The following is an 18,490-nucleotide window of genomic DNA, read 5'->3' as shown; positions in this document are numbered from 1 at the left end:
GTTCAAAATAAGTGGGATGAGAGAAACTAGAAGCAGCAAGTATTATTCAAAGACTTCCTTGAACCCATCAAGCATTTCTTTTTTCCTTAAGCTACTGTGAACTGCTTTTTATTGCTCATAACCAAAAACATCCAGCTAATGGAGGAGGGAGGCAGGAGGCAAATACCAAAGAAAGGTACTAAATACACACTATATGCCAGGAACTTCATACACATTGTCTCCTTTCATATATGTATATAATCACCCTATAAAGCAGGTGTTCCTTATCCTCATTTTAATGAGAAAGAAACTGAGGCCCAGAGAAATTAACTACCCTTGCATTCAAAGTGGCATTCAAACCCACCTTTGACTCTAGATCCCACAGCACACCTGGTGGGGCATGAGGACAAATATTACTGAAGGAACCAGAGAGTCACTGAGGCTCTATTTTGGATTAAGGTATGCACCAGTGGTTCTCAAACTTCAGAACCACCTGGAAGGCTTGTTAAAACCAGGCTGCTGGACTCCAGATCAGCACTGGATAGGGAAGAGGGAAGAGTCTGCATTTCTAAAGGGTTCCAGACGATGTTGACACTGCTGGTCCAAGGACCACACTTTGAGGACTGTGGATTTATACCATCAAACTCCCTTGCTCAGGTTTAGGGTCCCTGAAGAGCCCCATTCAGAACTCAGATCTCTCAGTCCAGCTTATCTCCAAGCTATGAGAGGGAACCTCACAGTACTAGACCAGACTCCTTCAGCCTCTTCCTTTGAATCCCTGCAGTCACATGTGACAGGGCAGTCACATGGCAGGCACTTAGTTTAAAATGTCTTGTGTTAAGGAAAAAGGTCTTGTATTTAAAAAGACTCCCCATATTTATCATCATATAGTCCATAACCATTTATAGTCATGATTATCGATGTGAGACACAGAACTCCCTAAATTCCACTCTTTCAGAACCATGGTTTCTTTGGGAAGTTTGACCAACGTGTAATCAAGGTGGAATACATCTCTCCAGGGCCTTCAGGTCAGGCTGCTACAGATAGGACTATCCTGAAATTCACAGCCATTTCCTCCGGCCTGCAGCCTCTGTAGAATGATGTGGAGAACAACCCACATCCCTGACACTTCCTGCCCAGATCATAGTTTCTGACCCTAGAACTATATGCCTGCTCTTGTTGGACCCTGCCCTTCCTCACACCACCACGGAGCAGGGTTGGGTGTCTGCATCGATAAGGGACAGAACAGAGCATTGACCTTGAAGTTAGACACATTTCAATTCTACTCCAAATTCAGCCAAGTAGTATCTGTGTTCCCCCAAGCAAATGACTTGACCTCCCTGAGCCTGCTTCTTCTTCAATGAAACAGAGACCAAAAAAAAAAAAAAAAAAAATCTAATAGGTTGCTGGAGTGAATCATTAAAATGGTTTGTAAAATGCCCAGCATAAAGAATGGTTATTAACAGAGTTGTTTAATCATTCATTTAACAAGTATGTTAAATCATTCATTGAACAATTATGTTCGAGGCTCTGTGCTAGGAGCTGGGAGATCATCGGCGAAGAAAGGAAACAAAAATTCCTGCCCCTCCTAGAGCTTAAGTCTGGTGGAAACAGTCAGGCCATTAGCATTATTACAGGACATGAAAAGGAGCTAAGTTTTTTGGAGAAGAGATGGGGCCCACCTTAGCAGGAAGTTTGCAACTGTTAATAGGATGGTCAGAGAAGGCCTTGTGGAGAAGATGTTCTTTGAACAAAGATTTGAGGAGATGAGGTGTGGGCCATGTACTCTGGGGCAAGAGTACCTGAGGCAGAGAGAACAGCAAACACAAAGGCCCTGAGATGGGGCATTCTGCATGGGTTTGAAGATCAGCAAAGAGGACGGAGTGTGCAAACAGAAGAGGATTAGCAGTGAGGTCAGGGCGTAATTATGTGGTTTTTTATTAATGGAAGCTATAAGCCAAAGGTAAGTCACAGCTGCCGTAAGTCAGTTCGCCTAGTGACAGCTACTAAGAGTCACATTTTAAATAATTGTGACGTTTCACACATGACACAGCAGCCCTTGGTAAGCACACTTATGTGATGGGGTCTTTCCAATTGTAGTCAAAAGTGACCTTCACTAATATCGATAAAACCCAGATTCCCCAAGGATAGAATGGGGAAACGAATCTCAATGAATCTCCATGTGGGTAGGGGCAGCTGGATCTCAGCTCTTGAGCCCAGACCCCTGCCTTCCCATGGGGATCCGGCACCGCCACCAGCATTCTGGCCACTAGGGGGCGCTGCTTCCCATTTAACGCTCTTCTTGGCCTTAATAATGAGGAACCTTAGCTCATCGGGGTCAAGGCTGAATGAAGTATGTTTATGAAGGTTTGCAAATACCAGGGAAGAGCAAAGGGGATCTAAACATAGGGACTTAACTGGAAATACGATCACCTGGGGATCTACGCCAACCCTAGGTTCCAGCTCCTAGCCAGCCTCTCTGAGGTGGACACCATGTAGCATCTATTCCTTTAACGCATCTCCATTGGTGAATACCATGTGCCAAGCACTGTGCTAGACAATGGGGATAAAAATAAAATAGGCATAGATCTGGTACTTAACCAAGAAATCAATACATAATCCCAAAGGAATTACGCCAATAAAGGAAACGAAGAGAACACAGTGATACAGAATATCTGAGCTGATTCAGGGTGCCCAGGAAAGAAGACCTCATGGGAGGGTTAATCTTTAATCTAAGACTTGTAGAGAAGCAGCCAGCCTGTACAGCTGGAATGAAGACTGTAGATGTGGGGAGAACCTGTGTGAAAGCCCTGAGTGGATCAGGATCTTGGTATGTTAGAGAACCAGAAAGTAGGTCTGAGGGACTGCTCACTGGGCAGTGGGGAGAGGGAGAGTCTATATACAGGGAGAGTAACCTTTATCCTAGGCTTCTAATGTATGCTCCTGAAGGTCTTGGAGCAAGGTAGTCGCAAAATGACCACAACAAGATCTTCTATGCCACATGCTCTTCCAGCATGACTTGGCCACATGAGAGGTAGGGTCCCAGTTCCCACCCCTGAGTCAGGACAGGAGCTGGGATTCTTCTCCCCAGTAGAGGAGGTACCGTGTGACTCTGAAAGACAGGTCATCCAAAGGATACAGCTTCCGCCCAGCTCGTCCCTCTTGAGACACTTGCTCTGGTGGAAGCCCTCATCTTGCTTATAAGGATGACCAAAGCCCAGGTGGAAGCTCACAGGGAGAGAAGTGATATTGAGAGAAACTGAGGCCGCCAGCCAATAGCTGACATCAACCACGAGACAGATGAGTCAAAAAACTTTCAGATGACTCCAGCCACCAGCCTTGTGCAGCTGTCCCAGCTGAGGCCCCAAACACTGGTGGATAGACAAGCTGTCCCCACTGTGTCTTGTTTGAATTTTTCCCACACAGAATCCACAAATGCAAATATTGTTTGTCTAACACCACTCTGTTGTGGAGAATGCACTGTGTAGTGCTGGGTAACTGGAACAAATGGATATAGGGAGAAGGAACCAGCTGGGAGGCAGATGCAGAAAAGAAGCACTTTCCTAGACATTTTGATTCCCTGAAGTTTAGATCCAAAGAACAAGACCCTTCCTTCTCCCCTACCTGATAAAACTTCCAGCCCCCTTTTCCTATCCAAGGAATCCCTGGCACCTAGGTGACTGACCTGGAAAGAATGGTTTCCCTTAATCAAGGGCCACCTACCCGCAGGTAGGATGGGTGGGGCCCCACAGTGAAGGACCACATAGAATAAACAGAACGTGGTACAGTCACCTAGATGGTCCTGCATGGCGCATACGCCAGGGAGTCATTTCCCTGTTTCCATTCTTGAGCCCATTCTGCTCATTCGTCCGAGGACGTGTCCACCTTAATTTTATATTTATAACAATCATGTGTCAAGAGTAATTCCTTTTTCCATGATACGTAGCATTTCATCCCTTCAATGTTTTCGCTTCCTTTTAAATGTCCTTTGCTATTTTGCTTATTTTAGCATTTTAAAGACTTTTTGAAAAAAAAAAGCCATTTCATCCAAGTACATTTATCTTAATTGGGTGAAAATCCTTGAAATGCTGAAATGTAGCTAAATGGGAAAAATGCATCCAGAGTAAAGGGTTGCTACTGGCCTTCAAGGAGCAGCACCCAGGGTTCAGTGTCTCCTCTATTGATGCAAAATTCAAAATCTAGAGTGCAAAATTCATTTTGGGAGGCAATAAAATGAGTGAATCATTTTTTTTCTTATACTACCAGAAAAGAAATACATGTTGACTGTAGAAATTTTAGAAAATGTATAGTCAAAAGAAGGAGTAGTAAAAGAATGGAAAGAGAGGGAAGAAAGAAATTAGAAATAATCCTATCATTACCCACAAAGCCAAAATTTCTCATTAATATATCCTGGTAGCCTATTAGGTCTTTTTAAAAAAAGATTTATTTATTTTAGAAAGAGAAAGAGAGCATAGTGGGGCAGGACAGGGGGCAAGGGCAGAGGGAGAGAAAGAGTCTCAAGCAGACTGCACTGAGCACATAGCCTGATGCAGGGCTTGATCTCATGACCCTGAAATCATAACCTGAGCCGAAACCAAGAGGTGGATGCCCAACTGATTGCACACCCAACTGCCCCACCTACTAGGTCTTAATATGCTCATTCTGTGCCAAGCCAATGTCTCTCTTGTTTTTGTTCATTCATTGTACAAATACTTATTAAGCACCTACTATGTGCCAGGCTCTGTCATAGGTAACGAAACTACAATGATGAACGGGCAACTATGACACAGCCTGATGCTTGCCATGGTGAGGAAAATAAAGGGCACTAGAAGGATGCATGGGAAGCCCCCCCCCCCCCGCTCTGCCACATTGGGGCACCAGGGAGAGATGTCTAAGTAGGCTTAATGAATGAGCAGACAGCAGAAATAAGGTGCCAGGCATCAGGATGGAGGGGAGTGGCCTACATGTAGAGAGTGGCCTACAAATTGCAGGAACTGAGAGAATTTTGTATGGCCAGAGTCTGGATTGCAAGGAAGGGCATAGAGCCAGACTACCTCACAAAGGTGAGATCATGAAGGATCTTTATCCTTTATCCTAGGAGAATGCAAAATATCTGTATAGGCCCCTTGTACGCTCAGATTTAAGGAGAGCCGATAATGAAGGTAGGGAGACTGGTCAGGAGGTTCTTCTCAAGTAACCCTGGCTGGAGATGCTAGAGGATGGTGAAGAAGAGGAAGAGTTCAAAGACTATGGAGACATTTAGGAAGTAGAATCATCAGGACTTGGTGGGTGACTGGATATGGGGGTGAAGGAAAGATGGAAGTTGAAAATGACTACCGAGTATCCACGTTAACAAGTAGATACATTTGTGGATTTATCGCTAAAAGAGGACACCAGGGGATGGGATGTGTTCAGTTTTTGCATAGGAAGCTCCAAGTTTCCATGGGACATCCAGCTGGAGCTGAACAGTGGGGAGGTGAATGCAGTTTGCATTTCTGTCATTTCTGGCTGTTTTTCAGAGTCCCTGCATAGCATCTGTCTCTATCAAACTTCTCCATGTTGGAAATTAGCAGTGTCTACTGGGATACAGGGTTTTGGACTCTGTTCCATACCTAATTCTGAAGCAAATGGTTACAAAAAGAAAAAGTCAAACAACTTGTTTTGTCTACAGAGTATGACCACTGAAAACAAACACACAAATAAATAAAAAATTAGTGGATTCACAAAGATGTTTGGGTTTATAAAGTTTCCCTCCACACAGCACCTGCCAACCCAAGGACATGCCGTGATCCTTATCAACGGGACCCATGTCACCAAGTTTGCATTCCACTGGGGCTTGAGATCATTCTGTTAAATTAGTGTCACTCAGATTAGGCTGAGATTAACAATCCATGAGGACAACTCCTATATTCCACAGCTGACTGAAGATGCATCCCCTGGTGGTGGCTACAAGGTATCTTACAAGGAAGAAAGGAAGACTAAGGATGTGGACAGAGGGTATAAGGGCTCAGGAAACAGGTTCAGAAGATGTATTTTACTTAAATCATAGCCTACTTTGGGTACCTTCTTGTGCCAAGGAGCTGTCTTATGTCCATTCCTCTGAATCTTCCCTCCACCCGCCCCCAAAACTGGCAGAGATCCCCTATCAGGATGAGCCCTGCCTTTCTAGCCTGCAGAGTTAGTTCCTCATAGAGAATCTGGACATTTTTGAGCCACCACAGCACAGGTTTGGGTTCACTTTTCATCAAAATCTTCAGAGTCTCAGATGCTATAGCCAAAGCCTGTTAAGTGGCTCCTTTGGCTCCATCTCAAGGTCTGCCTTCCTAACTCATTTCCGACTGCACCAGCAGGGGAACATGGTCAGCTTCCCGAATGAATTTCTGTGATGCATGCCTTTGTAGCTTCAGGAAATGGACCAAAAAGTTTTCAGCGTATTAGTTCTCCATTCATCCATTCAGCCATTTAATAAAACATTTAGCAAGTGCTATTTTCTGAGGATACAAGAGCAACAAAAACGAACGTGGCCCTTGCTCTCATGGAGGTTACAGTCTAGTTATGGCAACAGGCACTAATCCCCAGGGTCCAGAACGGCTGTTCCTATTCAGCAAGGTCTCCTGCCAAGAGGAACAGGAGGATGTTTCATGCATCTCTGGCCATGACCAGAGATATGGAAAAAACCCAGATTCTTTATCACATGGTCCCTTCTCCGTAGGGTACAAGAATCCTCACACTAATCAGGTCCCATAAGCTTTCTACTTTGCCCACGGATCTCCAAGAAAGCTCGGATTCCTAAAATGACCCAGGTAAAGAACTGGAGACAATCTATCAGCTGCTTTAAGAAGTTGCCAAGGAGAGGGGCACCTGTGGCTCAGTCAGTTAAGCATCTGCCTTTAGCTCAGGTCATGATCTCAGGGTCCTGGGATCGAGCCCTGCATGGGGCTCCTTGCTCATCAGGGAGTCTGCTACTCTCTTTCCCTCTGCCCCTGTACCCACCCACCCACCACTTGTGCTTGCTCTCTCTCTCAAATAAATAAATAAAACTTAAAAAAAAGAAGTTGCCAAGGAGAATGTCTATTGAGTGTTCAACTGATATAAAAAACAAACCATCTCCTTGAATTTAAAGTAATGTTTACTCCCAGCATGTCAAGGTATCCCAATCAGGTGAGATGCCACCCCACTTCTTCACATACCTCAGTGCACTGCATCCATGCTGTGTCAGGCATCTATTCTTGCCTCCAGGAGAACATGTGTAATTTTTGGCATTTTCATGTCTGCCACTAACCGATTAAAATTCCACTGAAATTGAAAGCTGCCAGCAAGGGAGCCTCAGGATTGTGGCCACTTTACCCAACATGGATTTGCCCACGGTGGTGGGAGTTGAGGCATCGACAACTGGTGGCCATTCTATGAAAGGACAATGGACAAACATATGGATTATACTTCCTAGAATTCTCCTATTTGCAAAAGAAATTGCTGAATCAAAATCTCAACAGAAGTGATTGCAAAGGAAAGGACTGGCTGACAGATAAGTATTGAAAAGTCAAAAATTTTAGAAAGGGAGAAGGCACAAAACTAAACAGAAGAGTTAAAGCAGACAGAGGGGTGAACGAGTTGCTCCAGCCACAGAATGGAGCAGGGCTCCACAAGGAGGAGGAACACAGCCCATTTACAGGAGAGCAGCCAGACTCAAAAGACTACACAGAGCATATTTCCATTTATAAGATGTTCTAGAAAAGGCAAAATTGTGGGACAGGAAACAGATCGGTGGTCACCAGGGTCTGGGAGAGAGGAAAGGGGTTCACTACAAAGGGGTGCAAGGGGATCTGGGGGGTAATGGAATTCTTCTTGAATGTTGTAGTGACACAACCCTGTGCCTTTATCAAAACCCCCAAAAAGGATGGATTTTTGCTATATGCAAATTGTGCCTCAAGTTTTAAAAATTTAAATGTGGAAAAAAAAAAACAGGGAAAATATTTAGAATAAACATGTCAAATCCTGAGGTAATTCAGATTTATATAGACACTTCAAGACCCAATAGATAGATAGGTAAAATAGGTAATTTGTATGGGCCAGTATAAATCGTCTTTTAAAGAAGCATAGGGGGGAAAATCCATGCTGTTAAATTTTAATTCAGGCTAAAGCAACCTTGACATATCATTTTAAACCTACTCAATTTGGCAAAATTTCACAAAATAAACAATATGTAATGCAGGCCAAGTTGGAGAGAATCTAGAACCTCATTCATTACAGGTGCCATTATAAATCAGGATGGCCTCTTTGGAAAGCAGCATTATGAAACATTTCTAATAATTTCATTCCTGGAAACTTATACCAGAGAAATAACTCAACAAAAGCAAAAGCTACATGTCACAAATATGTTGATTACTTTCTCAGCTTTTACAGGCAAATAACAACTAAAAACTAAATGTCCAACAGTAGACTATTGCTTGTAAATTATGACATAGCCACTAAAAATGACATCTGGAACATTGAGGAGAATTAAAAATGCTAATGATGTAGACTTGGGTAAAAAAAATGTGCAAAATTATATATGTAATGGTTTTTCACCTTAAGCAAGTTCTAAATTTTATTCCCTGTAAGTAAAAACATCCCATATATTTCAAAATAGCAAGAGCCAGTATTATTTGGACAACAAGGATAGGGATTGTGTCAAACTCCATTTCTTATCTGCTTCCCCCTTACCCTTACCAGCAGTGTTGGAAAGTCACACCTTCTAAGCCTTGGTTCCTTCATATGTAAATTGAGGTAAGTAATGAGTGTTGTGGTTTAAAAAATAAAAAAAGTATCAGGAAATAGCAAAAATTTAAGACAGTGGTTCAACAGGAAGTTGGAAGACTAATAAATAGCAGGGCTGATGACAAAGTTTTAAACAACTCCAGGATTTTGGGGGTGGGTTTTTTCTTTGTTTGTTTGTGCATATGTCTGTTCATGAGCTGGTTCTAGAGTGAACATTGCCAGAAGAGTTTTTAAAATTGAAAGAATGTGTTTAAAAATCAAATAGCTTCTAATAACTTGAAAAAAGTTGCTTAAATTTTCCTTTTTTCTTTTTTCTTTTTTCTCCTTTGCCTCCTTCTCCTTTTTGGTATGAAAATGTTCTCAACTCAGTTAAGCTGTTTGGATAATGTAATATGGAGATATACAGTATGTGATTTGGAAGCAATAGTAAAGAAACAATATAATCGGGATCCCTGAGTGGCTCAGCAGTTTGGCACCTGCCTTTGGCCCAGGGCGCGATCCTGGAGTCCCGGGATCGAGTCCCACGTGGGGCTCCTGGCATGGAGCCTGCTTCTCCCTCCTCCTGTGCCTCTGCCTCTCTCTCTCTCTCTCTCTCTCTATCTCTCTATCTCTATGTCTATCATAAATAAATTAATTAATTTTAAAAAAAAGAAACAATATAATCACCACAGTGTCTTAAACATAAATGTTGTTGAGTCAATGATCAGTTGAATGAATATGGACAAGGGCCTGGGAGGATTTTTAAAAATCAAAATGTGGCCTGTGGGCAATTGGTGGTCTGAACACAACTTCAGAAATTCCAAGTCTAGAGGTTTAAGATAGTGTTTGAAATTCCATCTCAAAATTCCCCATTCCCAACACCTAATAAAATGAGCAAAACAGCTAAACCAGTACAAAACCAAACAGTCATCAACAGCAATCAAAGACCAACAGGATAAACTAATGAAATGTCAACTAAAGAAAGGAACACAAAATTCTGGGGCAAAACAAAAATTACAACATGGCATGGCTCTCAAACCACCCTTATCCCATAGAGGTTGTCCCTTTAAGTAAATAAAGTTCAGAGAAGTTTTACTTAATCTCCCAATTCATACCCTTTTCTCTTCTGATATAGAAATAGGAGAAAGGGCTGCTGGGAAGAAATAGGGAGAGTCCAGGAACAGAGAAAGGGAACACCTAGAAAAAGCTCTAAACCTAAACACTGGCCCAACCCCTGGGGAGATAGGAATATATCCCACACACACACTAGTGGAGTGAACCTTGATCCAGGATACTGGTATAATTTAGAAGAGAGAATAGGGCTCAGCCAATTGTAACAGAAAGCATTTTTGCCTTTGTAGACTAAAGCAACTTTTCCCTGGATCTCTCTCCCTCCCTCCACCATTCCCCCAGGCCACAAATAAGTGCATGGAACACAAACTACCTAGCCTTTGAAATATAGCTTGGAGAGGAAACAATCTGGTTTCAGATAGGGTAGAAAGAGAGTTAAGAAGTCAACCACACTATATAATTATAAATAGAATGTCTGGTCAGAGCTGCCCAAGCATAAGATGAAAAGAAAGGTCACAGAAACTATGCAAACTTACTGAAGAAAAAAAAAAAAAAAAGAAGAAGGAAGGAAGGAAGGAAGAAGGGAGGGAGGGAGGAAAAACATGCAAATATAAAACAAAAACTGAAGCAAGAAGGAAACATGACTCAAAAGAAAGGAAGAAATCCCTTATGTGCTACTTCATACCAGCAACAAATAAGAACATAAATCTCAATAAAACAAGAGCTCCAAACAAGAAAATGAAAACAATAGAATGAGATTTTCTGAACGGAGACTAAAGAATTAAGGAAACAAATTGAGAACCAAAACAACACTATTTTGGAACACTAAATACTTCAGGACAGCAAAGAAGTGATTTTGTGTGGTAAACTGAATTAGTGAAATAAAAGTCTTACATTACAATTAAAATGACAAACATCTTAAAACTGTTCAAGAGAAGTTGACAGCTATGGAAGACAAAAGGTACCCAACATATGGATATTTGATTTCTTAAACTGCTAATCCAACAAAGATTTAAGAAGATGTGCTTACAGACATAATACCAAAAAATTGTCCTGATATAAAAAGAATAATGACTTTTTGGCTCTAAAGGGAAAATTTTATTAAGAATGCTTAATACCGAATATATCCCAGTTAAGCTGGGATCATACAGAAAGAATTCCTCCCATACCCAGGAACAAGAATAAATTACCCACAAGGAAGAAAAAAAATTCTAGCTATCCTCAGACAGTTCCACAGCATCATTCAATTTCAGCAGACAATGGAATAATGTCCACAAGGTTCTAAATGAAAGAAAGTGTATCTTGAGAATGCCATACCCAGTCCAGGATGATGCTCAAGCAATACAAGACTTATAAATCATTCTGGAAACAATGACTTCTATTGAAATCCAGACAACTGAGGGATGACCTTAAATAAATAATTCAGGAATGCAGAAGACATGTGAACAGGGCTAATGATGAGCACTAGATCTATTTCAATGTAGAACCAAGAATAAAGAACTATGGGGAAATATATTTAAATCACTGAATGTGAATGTTATAAACCTGGAAAATTAAAAATAGTGTAATTTTTAAAAATCAAGAAACAAAAGTAATAGGAAGAAACTCCTACATGTTAATCCTCTCATCTTTCTTAGCAAGAATAATTATACTGGCTAAAAACTGAAACACATAGCTTTTTAAAATCCCCAACCGGGGGACTGGCAAGATGGAGGAAGAGTAGGGGTCCTCAACTGATCTGGTCCACAAACTTACCTAGATAACATTCAAAACATCCTGAACACCTACAAATTTGACCTGAGATGGAAAGACAGAAGAGCTGGAATGCTACAGAGAAAAGTTTTTGCTTCTAACAATGTAGGACGGCAAAAAAATAAAATAAAAAAGAAATGAAGTAGGGGAGGGGAACCGTGACTACCAAGGCTAAAGTGGAGTGGTGAAAGCCTCTGGAGCAGGAAAGCCCACCCCTGGACAAGCGGGAACTTTAAAAATCCGTGCCTGAGTTTTCCCTGACAGAAAAGTGCTTAGCAGGGAAATCGGGCAAAATCGCAGGAGGGGCAGTGAAGCATCAAGATTCCCCCAGTGGGGCAGCCCCGGTGGCGCAGTGGTTTAGCGCTGCCTGCAGCCCGGGGTGTGATCCTGGAGGCCTGAGATCGAGTCCCATGTCAGGCTCCCTGCATGGAGCCTGCTTCTCCCTCTGCCTCTCTCTCTCTGAATAAATACACTTTTAAAAATCTTAAAAAAAAAAAAAAAAGATTCCCAGAGTCAAATAAGAGGAGGGGCACCCAGGGGAAAGCTCACCGCAAATCACAGTCTGATCTTGGTAAAGGGCTGGAGCGCCACAGCCATCCGGAGTATTTGGGAGAAGACTGCTGGTCAGCTCCGGAATACGCTTTACCCTACAGCCCAGCAACAGATGGAGGTGGCTGTCCTCCATTTCCTTTGGGAGAAGCAGTCCCCAGGGGCACGAGTCCAGCAGCTCAAGGCCCTGGATCTGAGGGCGCCAAAGCGGACAAAGCCGCTATCCTCCTTTCACCCTGGGACAGGCAGAAGCAGGGAGGGCACAGGAAAGCAAAAACTCTCCTACCACTGGGCACCTGGCAAGCTGTCCAGATCAGTGCACCCACACCTGTCCCCAAGAGCATCTGGGCCAGTGTGGACTGGGAGACTGCAATTAGTTACTCACAGGGAGGTCCACTCCAGAGCTAGAAATCTAGCTGCCACCATTTTTTTCCCTTTGTTTCACTTTGTGCCTGGGAGAGGCAGGGCGTCTAGGGAACAAAGGCCCCCCCAGGATAAACAGCTCATACTGAGCCCAGCACCTGGCAAGGGGCAGAGCATCTCCGCCCAGGCAGACACCTGAGAATCAGCATACCAGGCCCCTCCCCCAGAAGACCAGCTAGAAGAACAAGGGAAGAACAAGTTTATTGACCAAGCAGCACTGGAAAGCTCCAGAACTGAGGGAAAATAGTATATAGAACTAGAGGGCATCTTTTTTTCTTTTTCCATTACGACTCATTTTTATACCAGACTAAAAATTTCCAATATTTTTTCTCTTTTCCCACCTTAACTTCAATATTTTACCAACTCTCATTTTTAAGTTTTTTTTTTTTCCTTTTTGACTTTTGTATTTCTACAAGTACATGTCTTAGATTTATTTTTCATTTCTGGATTACCTTCAAAGCATTCAATTTAATTTTCATAGATATCCGAGATATGGGTTTTTGTTTTTTGTTTTCTTCATCTCACTTTGTTTTACAATGGTGGAAATTAGTACCTTCTAACACATGACCAAAATACACCCAGAACCAAGTGGAACAATGTGTTGGTTCATTCTGTGAGATTATATTCTGTCTTCCTTTCCATTCTGCCCCCCTATTTTATCTTGTTCATGTTTTTGTGGTCAATGTTGGGTCTTTATATAAGTAATACTGGTTTATGTAAATTTGGGAGTCAGCACCTTCTAACATACAGAAGAAAATACATTCAGAACCAAGAGCATCACCCTCTAGGTCCCCTCAGGGAGACTACATCCTCTCTACAACCACTTCCCTACCACCACCACCATCCTTTTTTCCTTTCTTTTTTTTTTTCTTCATTTTTGGTTTTTTATTTTTACTACTTTGTTTTAGAATTTGTTTTTCACTTTAGAGTCCTTTTGTTTTATTTTGTTCTGTTCTTCTTTTTCTTTTATTTTCTGGTCTCATCTAGGGTGTATTTTACTAAGGTTATGGTTTATATTTTTGACTCAGCTTGTTCATACAGCCAATTTGCATAGGACAAAATGACTAGAAGGAAGAATTCACCACAAAAGAAAGAACTGGAAACAATACTGTCTGTCACAGAGGTACAGAATTTGGATTTCAATGCAATGTCAGAAAGTCAATTCAGAAGTACAATTATAAAGTTACTGGTGGCTCTGGAAAAAAAGTGTAAAGTGTAAAAGCAAAAAAGACTTTGTTACTGCAGAATTTAGATCTAATCAGGCCTAAATTAAAAATAGTTTAACTGAGATGCAATCCAAACTGGATTATCTAACTACTAGGGTTAATGAAGTGGAAGAGAGAGTGAATGACATAGAAGACAAGTTAATGGAAAGGAAGGAAGCTGAGGAAAAAAAGAGAAAAACAATTAAGAGCCCACGAGGAAAGGCTTTAGGAAATAAATGTTAGCTTGAAAAGGAAGAATATACATCTAATTGGGATTCCAGAAGAGGCTAAGAGAGAGAGGGGACCACAAAGTATATTTGAGCAAATCATAGCTGAGAACTTTCCAAACCAAGGAAGGAAACAGGCATTCAGATCCAACAAAGAGAGAGAGGACCCCGCCAAATGCCAAAAATCAAAAAATCATTCAACACCTCAACATTTAATAGTGAAACTTGCACATTTCAAAGACAAAGAGAAAATTCTTAAAGAAACTTGAGACAAGAGATTCTTGACTTATATGGAGAGAAATAGCAGATCAACAGCAGACTTCTCCACAGAGACCTGGAAGTCCAGAAAGGGCTGACATGATATATACAGGGTACTAAATGAGAAAAGCATGCAGCCAAGAATACTTTATCCAGCAAGGCTGTCATTCATAATAGAAGGAGATAAAGACCTTCCAGAATAGGCAGAAACTGAAAGAATATGTGACCACCAAAGCAGCTCTGCAAGATATATTAAGGGGGACTCTGTAAAAGAAAGAGGGAGCCCAAAGAAACAATCCACAAAAACAGGAACTGTATAGGTAATACAATGACACTAAATTCATTTCTTTCAATAGTTACTCTGAACATGAACAGGCTAAATGATTCCATCAAAAGATGCAGGGTATCAGACTGGATAAAAAAGCAAGACCCATCTATATGCTGTCTACAAGAGACTCATTTTAGACCTAAGGACACTGCAGCCTGAAAATGAAGGGGTTTACCATTTACCATTCAAATGGTCCTCAAAAGAAAGCTGGGGTAGCAATCCTCATATCAGAAAAATTAGAATTTACACCAAAAACTGTAGTAAGAGATGAAGAGGGACACTATATCATACTTAAAGGGTCTATCCAACAAGAGGACCTAACAATCATGAATATTTATGCCCCTAATGTGGGAGCTGCCAAATAAATCAATTAATAACCAAAGTAAAGAGATACTTAGATAATAATACACTAATAGTAGGAGACTTCAACAAGGCACTCTCAGCAAATGACAGATATTCTAAGCAGAACATTACCAAAGAAACAAGGGCCTTGAATGATACACTGGACCAGATTTCATAGATATATAAAACAGTCCATCCAAAAGCAACCGAATACACATTCTTCTCAAGTGCACATGGAACTTTCTCCAGAATAGACCACATACTGAGTCACAAATCAAGTCTCAACCAATACCAAAAGACTGGGATTGTCCCCTGCATGTTTTCAGACCACAATGCTTTGAAACTAGAACTCAACCACAAGAAGAAATTTGGAAGAAACTCAAACACATGGAGGTTAAAAAGCATCCCACTAAAAGATGAATGGATCAACCAGAAAATTAGAGAAGAATTAAAGATTCATGGAAAGTAATGAAAATACAACTGTTCAAAATCTTTGGGATACAGCAAAAGTGGTCCTAAGAGGGAAACACATTGCAATACAAGCCTCCCTCAAAAAATTAGAAAAATCTAAAATACACAAGCTAACCTTGCACCTAAAGGATTTGGAGAAAGAACAGCAAATAAAGCCTAAACCAAGAAGAAGAAGAGAGATAATAAAGATCAGAGCAGAACTCACTGAAATATAGATCAGAAGAACTGTAGAACAAAATCAGAGGTTGGCACTTTGAAAGAATTAATAAGACAGATAAACTACTAGCCAGCCTTATTAAAAAGACTCAAATTAATAAAATCATGAATGAAAGAGGAAAGATCACATCCAATACCAAGGAAATACAAACGATTTTAAAAACATATTATGAGCAACTATATGCCAACAAATTAGGCAATCTAGAAGAAATGGATGCATTTCTGAAAACCTGCAAACTACTAAAACTGGAATAGGAAGAAATAGAAAACCTGAACAGGCCAATAACCAGCAAGGAAATTGAAGCAGTCATCAAAAACCTCCCAAAACACAAAAGTCCAGGGCCAGATGGCTTCCCAGAGGAATTCTATTTAAAGAAGAAATAATACCTATTCTACTAAAGCTGTTTTGAAGGATAGAAAGGGAGGGAATACTTGCAAACTTGTTTTATGAGGCCAGCATTACCTTGACATGGCCAAAAAGTACATGAGAAAATGCTCCATATCACTTGCCATCAGGGAAATACAAATCAAAACCACAATGAGATCCCACCTCACACCAGTGAGAATAGCGAAAATTAACAAGAGAGGAAACAAATGTTGGAGAGGATTGGAGAAAGGGGAGCCCTCTTGCAGTGTTAGTGGGAATGCAAACTGGTACAGCCACTCTGGAAAACAGTGTGGAGGTTACTCAAGAAGTTAAAAGTAGAACTAACTTACTTGTAGGCCATGTCTATGTCTTCTTTGCAGAAATTTCTAATGTGAACTGGTACAGCCACTCTGGAAAATAGTGTGGAGGTTACTCAAGAAGTTAAAAGTAGAACTACCCTATGACCCAACAATTGCACTACTGGGTATTTACCCCAAAGATCCTGATGTAGTGAAACACCAGGACACCTGCACCCCAATGTTCATAGCAGCAATGTCTACAATTGCCAAACTGTGGAAGGAGCCACGATGTCCCGCAACGGATGAATGGATAAAGAAGATGTGTTCTATATATATAATGGAATATTACTCAGCCATCAGAAGAGAGGAATACCCACCATTTGCTTCAACGTGGATGGAACTGGAGGGTATTATGCTGAGTGAAATAAGTCAATCGGAGAAGGACAATCATCATATGGTTTCACTCATGTGTGGAATATAAGAAATAGTGAAAGGGATTAAAAGGGAAAGTAGGGGAACTGGGTGGGAAAAAATTAGAGAGGAAAACAAACCATAAAAGACTCCCAACTCTGAGAAACAAAGGGTTGCAGAAGGGAAGGTGAGTGGGGGGGGGGGGGTATGGGGTAACTGGGGGAAGGGTAATGAGGAGGGCACTTGAACGGATGAGCACTGTTATACTATATGTTTGCAAATTGAATTTAAATTTTAAAAATGTAAAATAAATAAAAATAAATCCCCAACCACTTAATAAAAATAAATTAAAATTTAAAATTTTTAAAATAGAGGCACCTGGGTGGCTCAGTTAGTCAAGCATAGGACTCTTGATTTAAGCTCTGATCATGATCTTGAGGTAGTGCAATCAAGCCCAATGTCTGGCTCTACACTAAGTGGAGAGCCTACCTGGGACTTTCTCTCTCTCTTCCTCTTCTCCTCCCCTTATCCCTGCTCTCATAATAAATAAATCAAATAAATAAATAAATAAATAAATAAATAAATAAATAAATAAATAAATAAATAAAACATATATGCATAACAAAGAAAGAAAAATAAAATCTCCAATTAATTCTCATTCTCTCCCCAACCCACATCTCTCCTTCCCTCCCTCACCTCCTGTCATTCTTCTTAAAGGAATTATTACCCTCTTGTGGTAAAGACATATTTAAAATTTTTTTCAACTATTCCTTCCCTCTCGCTACAATTTCTTCTCTAGTACTGAATTCAAATAAAAGTAAAGTATTAAATTGAATGCTTTAAAAGAAATAGCATCTGCCTTTTATACAATATTTATATCTATACTCTAACCGTACGCATATACATAATACATTAAAACATGTGCCTATATCCATAAAAATATATCTAGAGCAGTTGTTCACCCGGTGTCAGCGATGGTTATTTCTGAGCTGCGGGATTTTTCCTCTGCTCCTGCGTCAACTTCCGCGCATCTTTTGATCTCTTTAGAACAAGCACGTTCTCTGTTTGGGTGTATTAGGAAGCCTATGGCTAGCAGAAGTGGACGTGCCAAGGTGGTGGTGGAGGAGGGAGTGGGGCAGGTGTCAGGTGGACCGGGCAGTGGGAGGGGGAGGGGCGGGGCCGGGGCCGGGCCGCGGGCACCGGGAGGGGGAGGGGGCGGGAGTGGGACCGGGCAGCGGGAGGGGAGGGGGCGGGGACCGGGCAGCGGGATGGTGAGGGGGGAAGGGCAGCGGGAGGGGGTGGGGCCGGGGCAGCGGGCACCAGGGGGAGGAGGTGGGACAGGGCAGCGGGCGGGGGCGGGGCGGGGCCGGGCAGCGGGAGGGGTTTGGGGGCGGGACCGTGCAGCGGGAGGGGGAGGGGCGGGACTGGGCAACGGAGGGGGCGGGGCCTGGCCGCGGGAGGGCGGGGCCTGGCCGCGGGAGGGGCGGGGCCGGGCAGCGGGAGGGCGGGGCCGGGCAGCGGGAGGGCGGGGCCGGGCAGCGGGAGGGCGGGGCCGGGCAGCGGGCGGGGCGGTCCAGGAAGGAGGAGGGGCGGGAGCGGGGGCTGCGGCGGGGGCAGCGCGTGCGGGGGAGCGGGCGGCGCTCCGGGAGGAGGAGCCCCGCGCGGCGAGGGAGGCGCGGGCTGGGGCAGGAAGCGCCGCGGGCCGCGCGCTGACCTACTTTCCTCGGGCCCCTGTGTTTGCGGCCAGGGCTCCTGCTGAGACAGTCCGGAGCCTCGGAGACACGCACGGGCTCGGGAGGAGGCCAACCCGGGCCCGCCGCCGCCGCCGCCTCCCCGCGCCCACAGTCAGGTCCGCC

At 42.6% G+C, this 18,490-nt stretch overlaps 1 protein-coding gene across 1 annotated transcript in view; it reads right to left on the bottom strand.

Annotated features, from left to right (window-relative positions):
- Window positions 1–17,756, bottom strand: part of CDYL2 (chromodomain Y like 2) — a 270,014-nt gene extending 252,258 nt beyond the window's left edge. The window contains exons 1-2 of the mRNA XM_049110683.1: window positions 17,597–17,756; window positions 16,275–16,334 (exon numbers count right to left, since the gene is read on the bottom strand). The gene's annotated coding sequence lies outside the window, so the exon portion shown is untranslated. The remainder of the gene's footprint in view (window positions 1–16,274; window positions 16,335–17,596) is intronic.
- Between the last annotated feature and the right edge of the window lie 734 nt (window positions 17,757–18,490).

Source organism: Canis lupus, chromosome 5 (assembly GCF_003254725.2).
Source record: "Canis lupus dingo isolate Sandy chromosome 5, ASM325472v2, whole genome shotgun sequence".
In the NCBI taxonomy this organism is placed as follows: domain Eukaryota; kingdom Metazoa; phylum Chordata; class Mammalia; order Carnivora; family Canidae; genus Canis; species Canis lupus.
Note: the sequence above shows the minus strand (reverse complement) of the source record. Positions and strands in the feature narration are given on the sequence as shown.